The sequence below is a fragment of the Myxine glutinosa genome, chromosome 3 (genome assembly GCF_964187855.1).
Source record: "Myxine glutinosa chromosome 3, kmMyxGlut1.1, whole genome shotgun sequence".
Classification (NCBI taxonomy): domain Eukaryota; kingdom Metazoa; phylum Chordata; class Myxini; order Myxiniformes; family Myxinidae; genus Myxine; species Myxine glutinosa.
The window spans coordinates 90482881-90490851 of NC_136263.1; the positions used below are offsets into that span (position 1 = coordinate 90482881).

Here is a 7971-nt window from a genome sequence, read left to right on the forward strand (position 1 = left end):
ATCAGGTGCACCAGCTCAGGTGCAAATGATTAGAACATTGTTAGAGAGGATCTTGGAGGCACCTATCTTCTTTAAACCTCAGGCATTTAGTTTGATTTGCTCTTTGTTGTTGAAGTGTGCGGCGTCACCTATGCCGAGATCAAAAGAGCTCTCTGAGGCCTTCAGAAAGAAGGTTATAGATGCCTACGAGTCTGGGAAGGGATTTAAAAAGATCTCCAAACAATTTGAAATCAATCATTCGACTGTCTGGAAGATCATCTACAAGTGGAGAAGATTCCAAACAACTGCCAACTTGTTCAGGCCAGGCCGCCCCAGCAAGTTCAGCCCGAGAGCAGACCGCAATATGCTGAAAGAAGTCTCGAAGAACCCAAGAATGTCATCACGTGACCTCCAGGTAGCTCTTGCCACTGTTGATGTTAAAGTGCACGAGTCTACCATTAGAAAGAGGCAGCACAAATTTGATCTACATGGGAGGTGTGCCAGGAGGAAACCTTTGCTGTCCAGAAAGAACATCAGGGCAAGACTAAAGATTGCCAATGAACACCTAGGCAAAGACCCGCACTTCTGGAACAATGTGCTCTGGACAGATTAGTCAAAGGTAGAGCTATTTGGCCACAGTACCAGAAGACATGTTTGGCGAAAACCAAAGACAGCATTTGACCACAAGAACCTGATACCAACTGTAAAGCATGGTGGTGGAAATATTATGGTTTGGGGCAGCTTTGCTGCATCAGGGCCTGGGCAGCTCACCATCATATAATCCACTATGAATTCTTCATTGTACCAGAGGGTGCTTGAGGATAATGTGAGGCCATCTGTCGGAAAGTTGAAGCTCAACCGAGGGTGGACCTTGCAACATGACAATGACCCTAAACATACCAGTAAATCCACCAAGGAATGGCCGAAAATAAAGAAATGGAGTGTTCTGGAATGGCCAAGTCAAAGCCCGGATCTAAATCCCATCGAGATGTTGTGGGGGGATTTGAAACGAGCTGTGCATGCAAGAAACCCCTCAAACATCGCACAGCTTTAAGAATTCTTCATGGAGGAGTGGGCAAAAATTTCTCCCAGTCGATGTCAGAGACTGGTAGACAGTTATAAGAAATGCCTACTTGAGGTTGTTTCTGCCAAAGGGGGCAATATCACCTATAAGGGCCAAGGGTGTAGTTACTTTTTCCACATGCGCAATTTGCATTTATGTTTATTTAAATTGTACAATGGACTACAAAATGTAAATGTTTCATGATATTTGTTATATTATACCACCTTTCTCTGTCAATATTGTTGAAATGAAGATCAAATAGCTGTATGTTGAAATATGTTGAAAAATTCAAAACGTGGGGTGTACTTACTTTTTCACGTGACTGTATATATATATATATATATATATGTATATATATATATATATATATATATATATATATATATATATATATATATATATATATATATATATATATATATATATATATATATATACACAGACTTGGCATTTAATATGGAATATATATATTTTTCTTGACTTGGGTTTACTTTCTGAACTTAGCATATCAATCTGGTGAGTTTCTTTTATGCTTCGGTGATGTCTTTGTTGAAAGAACCATGTCACTGATTGTCTTTCGCAGCAAGAAGTCAATAACAGGATTATATCACAGGTGGCGTGACAAAATGTAAGGACAGGTACATTTGACGATTGGCTTCACAATTGGGTATATAAGGGTTGTTGCGTTCTGTATTAATGGAAAACAACTGCTGCACGTCTGCAAAAGTTATTGCCGCTTCCTCTGGAGATGGTCGGTCAACTTGAAAATGCTGTTTGTCATGGAGTGGTGGCTTTACGAAATTCTGGCATGAAACAGCGTGCCATTGCTCAGCAGTATGGCATCACTCAAGGTCAGGTGGCAAAGATCCTGAAACAAAATGCTCAGATTGGTGTCCCTACTCCAATACCGAGGCCAGGACGTCCACGCAGAACCACAAGGAGAGATGATCGCCAGCTGCGATCGCCAGCTGAGCCACGCTGGCTGCGATCGCCAGCTGATCGCCAGCTGAGTTAGTCTGCAATGGCCGTACCAAGTCAGCTAAGCCGCTTAGGGCTGAGTGGCAGCAACTCACAAATGTGCCTGTATCCAGAAGGCTAGTCAACCAACGACTGGTTCAAGCAGGCTATCGTGCCAGGTGTCCACTGAGAAAGCCACGCCTGACCAGACAACACAGCCAGCGCCGATTGTTGTGGGCCAGAGAGCACCGTCAATGGCAGCCAGGACCCGTCAATGGCAGCCAGGACCCTGACCTTCAGTGACGAGTCTAGATTTCTGGTCTATCATCAAGATGGCCGCATCCGAGTGCGCAGACAAGTGCATGAAGCCCACAACGAAGATTGTATAGTGCCAAGAGTCCAAGCTGGAGGTGGTGGAGTGACCGTTTGGGCTGCTTTTCATGCAGGGGACAAAACTGACCTGGTTCTTCTGAATGGAAACCTGAACCAGTTCAAGTACAGGGTCATTCTGGAAGAAACATTGCTTCCATTTGCTCGTGCAGCCTTTCGAGGAAACTTTGTCTTCCAAGATGAGAATGCACGGCCTCATCATGCTCACATGATCGAACACTTTCATGCTGACCATGGTGTAGAGCATATGGAGTGGCCTGCCATGTCGCCGGATATGAATCCGATAGAGAACTTGTGGGCAGAATTAACGCGTCAAATCGACAACTTTGACCAGCAGCCTACCTCTGTGCGTGAATTGCAGCAGACTATTGTCACTGCATGGCAAGCGATTCCTGTCCAAACCTTGGCAAATCTTGTGAACAGCATGCCTCGACGTGTACGTGCTCTCCTGAATGCTCGTGGGGGTTGCACGAAGTACTGAACTGTAATTTTACTGTCCGTAATCCCAGTCATAATTTAGCTTTTGTTTTTGTTGAAAAAAAATTTGGCTAATGTGCAAAATAAAGAGATACTTCTGGAAAACGTACAGAAGTTTAACACAGTATTGTCCGTGAATTGAGTTCGATATCAGTTTACATCACTTTCAAGGATCAATTTATTTGCTTCGAAATGTCAAATGTGGTTTTTGTTTCTTTTAAAGGTCACATTAACAAAATCTAGAATAATTTCAACATAATTCCAATGAACTTTTGGTTCTAAGTCATCTTGAAAAGTAAGTTCACCCCCACAAAAATTTTTTTCCATATTAAATGCCAAGTCTGTATATATATTGTAACGGTTTTGAGAAGTGTAACGAATTTGAGAAGTGTAACGGTTTTTGAGAAGTGTAACAATTTTGGAGGAAGTGTAACGAATGTGAAAAGTATGATTTTGTTATGTGTAACACCCTCGTAATGTAAATAATGGTCGCAGCCGTCCTCCTAGTTAATTCCATGAAACTTACACACAGGCCACGATATATCTTTTTAAATAGTTTATTTCCTTATTCTATGTAGGTTAAATATGTGTTTCCCACTAGATTGACTCTGCATTGTATCAAACAAAATAAGCGTAGGCCCTTTCAATTTCCCCAATCATCTCCGCTCTCCCAAAGTTCCTTTCAAAAGCGGTGCGAGTGGTGTTCAATCCCGCAAGCCGCCATTGCCCATGTGCTCATCTCGGAGAAGAGGGGGGGGTAGGAGCCACCAACTCACAGGCATGGCACGTCATCATGATCGAAGGAGGAATCGGACAGCCCTAACAGCCAACCAGCACCGCGGTTAGCGACCCGGTAGGCGTGCCCTCGCAGCCGGCGGCTTGATTCGGCCCCGAGTGATAAAAGCGACTGGAAGGGACTGCTTCACCAGATGGGAGATGAGCGAAGAGGTGACATGCGAGAGGAGCTGTGAGCTGAACTGTGAGCTGTGAGGGGAGAGACGCTCCAAGCCAAAAAGGAGAGGTACTTGGAAAGGAAACAACCTTTGGAGAGACGCGCTGAGAGGAGGGAGACGGCTCCACTAGAAGGAGAGGAGCAGGTGTGACCGAGCCAGCGTGTGACGTCTACAGTATCAGCAGCGGATACGAGTAGTGTAATAATGTTGCTTCTGGGACACCTCCGTTTAACATGGGAAATCCCTATCTAATGTCATTTACCCCCTTGTCTTTTTCAAAAATCATAAACACCTCTATTTCTCCCACCCTCATCTTTATGAACCTTTTGTCTGTAGTACCTATCCTTAATGTTGTTCATTAGACCACTCAAACACTACAAATATTTGTTTTCTCTTATAGACCTATCATCCTTCTTCTACATATCATCTGGCAGATTAATCTTTGACCCATTCACTTCCATATTGACCCTAAAGACCTCTATTTCTCTCACCCTGTTCTTTACGAACCTTCATACCTTTTGACATGTTATCCTTATTCATTAGACCACTTAAACACCTGTGATCCTTCTGACCTTATGGACCTTTTAACCTTTTACTCTTAATATCATCTGGTGAATATAACCCACTCAAACAACGACCCTACAAATCAAACCTTTTTTTATTAATTCTTCGCTTTTGAGAAATGACGTTGTTTCAATGACTTGGATAACTTCCCAGAAAGATTTCATTGTCTTATTTCCTGTTATTCACACACGCTCAGGGCTTCCCCGAAATGACTGCATGTCGTCATTTCAAGAAAATACATTTTGTTCATTATAAAAGAACGTGTTCAATTCAATTTTGATCATTGGGGATCGACATGTCTTACTACTCCATCCTTTACTCTGATAAAGAAGAAGAATACTCACCAAGGTAAGTTTCATTTAAAATTAAAGTGTTTAAAGCTTTGTATGGGATTAATTATACAACAAATGACTTAATATTCCTTTATCTTTACAGCAATGCGAATATCCTGGCAGAACTTCAAACTGGTTGGAATGAAAATACTGCAGAATCTCAAGAGTTGCAAAACGAAATGAACTTGGTCAACCTGTATGTTTCACCATTCTTGGAAGATTCATATGCAAGGTAAGATACTAAATATTAATACATTTGTGTTAAACGACGCTGCCTTAGTGTGTGTGTGTGTGTGTGTGTGTTCGTGTGTGTATGTGTTTGTGTGTGTTCGTGTGTGTATGTGTGTGTATGTATCTATGAATGTGTGTGTGTGTGTGTGTGTGTGTGTGTATGTGTGTGTGTGTATGTATCTGTGAATGTGTGTATGTGTTTGTGTGTGCGTTCGTGTGTGTATGTGTGTGTGTGTATGTATCTGTGAATGTGTGTGTGTATGTGTATGTGTGTGTTCTTGTGTGTATGTATATATGAATGTGTGTGTGTGTGTGTGTGTGTGTGTATGTGTGTGTGTGTATGTATCTGTGAATGTGTGTATGTGTTTGTGTGTGCGTTCGTGTGTGTATGTGTGTGTGTGTATGTATCTGTGAATGTGTGTGTGTATGTGTATGTGTGTGTTCTTGTGTGTATGTATATATGAATGTGTGTGTGTGTGTGTGTGTGTATGTGTGTGTGTGTATGTATCTGTGAATGTGTGTATGTGTTTGTGTGTGCGTTCGTGTGTGTATGTGTGTGTGTGTATGTATCTGTGAATGTGTGTGTGTATGTGTATGTGTGAATGTGTATGTGTGTGTATGTGTGTGTATGTGTGTGTGCGTGTGTGTGATGTTTTGTCAAGCTTACTTCAACATAGTAATTTCTCCTTATTTTGTTTGCAGCCTTGAAGACCAAAGCTTGGAGTGGGACGATTTTGATTTTCCAAAGAGTGGTTATTTCCCGTCAACATGTGGTACCCTAAATTTTCAACTCGACCACTTGAACACAAAGCTCGATTTTTTCGAGGTAAGCATGTGTGTACGTGTGTGTGGTTCACCGTTTATAATAGGTACACCATATCCCTGCGCATCGTAAGAGGTGATTCAGGGTTGGTGTCAGGAAGGGCATCCGACCCTATATTAATAATAATAATAATAATACATTTATTTTGTATAGCGCTTTTCAAGACGCTTTGACATGGAACATAAATATGAAATAAATATCTCTCCCCTCTTGTCTTTAATAGAAAGAGATTCAAAACCTGAAGACATCTGCTGAACCAACCTTTGACTTGTGCTGGGAAGAAATTGATGACTTATGCTGGGGAGAAGTTGAATGTATACCTCAAGAAAAATGTTTTAATAATATAAAGATTTTAATGTTTTCAATATTTATATATATTTGTTTTGTTTACAATTATTTAATTCTTAATTACAAAAAGAGAATAAAGGAGGGAACGGGGAGGTGCACCCCTGCCAAAGACCCTTCACCCCCCTCATCCCACCCCTCCCCTCCCCTTGTGTGTGTGGGGAAGGTGGGGGTGGGATGAGGGGGGTGAAGGGTCAAGGGTGGGGGTGCACGGAGGGTGGGGGATGATGGGTGTGGTCTGTGTGGGCGGGGTCTGTGTGGGCGGGGTCTGTGTGGGCGGGGTCTGTGTGGGCGGGGTCTGTGTGGGCGGGGTCTGTGTGGGCGGGGTCGGTGTGGGCGTGGCTTATGATTTTTTATTTATTTAATTTTTTTTTATTATTACCACTAATTAAATTAGCTAATCTGGGTGGGGTGAATAGAAATGTTGTTTAATGAATTATTAGCTTTGTTTTTTGTAATTCTTGCGAGTAAAATGAACCCAAGATTTCCTCTCCATTTAAATCATATAATTTGTAGGTCCAAGGGACTGTATCCATTACATCAATGATTTTAAATAATTCACGAGTCCATTTTTGTGTATAACCTTTCTCAAAATGGCTTTTCCATTTGTATATCCTTACCATATCACCAACTTTGAACTTGGGCTTTCTCAAATTAATCTCCTTTTCATATTCTAATTTTGTAAATGTTTCTGATGGTTTTGATTGTGTTGATGAATGAACTGTATTATTGTAATTATCTACAATATCCTGAATTAAATACACCCATTTTTGAGAACCGAGTTGTGTGAATTTTTTATATAATTTCTCTTTTAAAGTACGATTAAAACGCTCAATAACAACTGCCTTTCCTTCATTAAAGGTGCTGTATAATTTAATACCCTTCCCCTTAAGAAATTTCATGAATATTTTGTTATAGAACTCTGTTCCCTCATCAGTCCATAACTTCTTTGGTTTCCTTTTATCCCGATCAAATATTAGCTTAAAGGCTAACATTAAAGTATCACCCCTTTTATTTTTTAAAGGGACAACCCAGGCAAATCTACTCCTCAAATCAATAACGGTTAAAGCATACCTGTATCCCCTGTCATTATTCAATTCAATTAAATCAGCGGACCATATGTGGTCAGTGTATTTAGAATAAACCTTCCTTCTTTTAAACTTTGTGATTATAGGTTTGTGTAATTCTTCAGCCAAAAGCTCCTCAGTCTTGATGGCATCATTAGAGCCTAATAGTTTTTTGAGGAATAACCAAGACCAAGTTTCAATTTAGCATTTATCAAATTTCTCACAATAAACCTATCAACTTTCTCTCTCAACGTTGGATTTTGTATCAAAGACAAATTATACAACATTTCGCTGTCGGCTTTATGTTTTTCAGTCAACGTAGTGGTTTTCCCATAAGCAATATCATGCTTCATACACACTTCGTCAACCCTATTTGTAGGTTTAGACCAAGGTTTAGGATTGTCAGCCTCATCTAATCTTTTATCCAAGTTTGTTCCTGGACCACAGAAAGAATACCCTGGAAGGTGTAATTCCCCTGGAATTCCAGTTGTTGTAAATTTACTTCCTGACAGAAACTTTTGTATGTCTCCTCCTCTTTTAGGAGAGATGAATTGGCACTTTTTAGAGCCACATACTTGACATATTCCTTTTTGATAAACTCTATTATTTTTAGCTTTAACATAAGAGATATTTTTAGATTTAGTTTTCTTTTTACATTTGAGACAATAACTCATATTTATTTATCAGAAAAATTCCGACAGAGTATCAAAACCTTTTTGGTTTTCAACATATACATTTCAATCTTTATTTTTAAAACATAAAGAATCCTAAGGAATGCCTTCACTCTCTC

The 7971-nt window shown here is 40.5% G+C and overlaps 1 long non-coding RNA gene across 2 annotated transcripts; it reads left to right on the forward strand.

Moving 5' to 3' along the window:
- Positions 1-4027: 4027 nt before the first annotated feature.
- LOC137418500 (uncharacterized) lies at positions 4028-6200 on the forward strand. Of its 2 annotated transcripts, XR_013622738.1 has the most exons (4): positions 4028-4731; positions 4819-4947; positions 5649-5772; positions 5993-6200. It is a non-coding gene; the product is annotated as an uncharacterized LOC137418500 (long non-coding RNA). The 2 variants fall into 2 exon arrangements; XR_013622737.1 differs by having other exon boundaries at positions 4028-4947.
- Positions 6201-7971: the final 1771 nt, after the last annotated feature.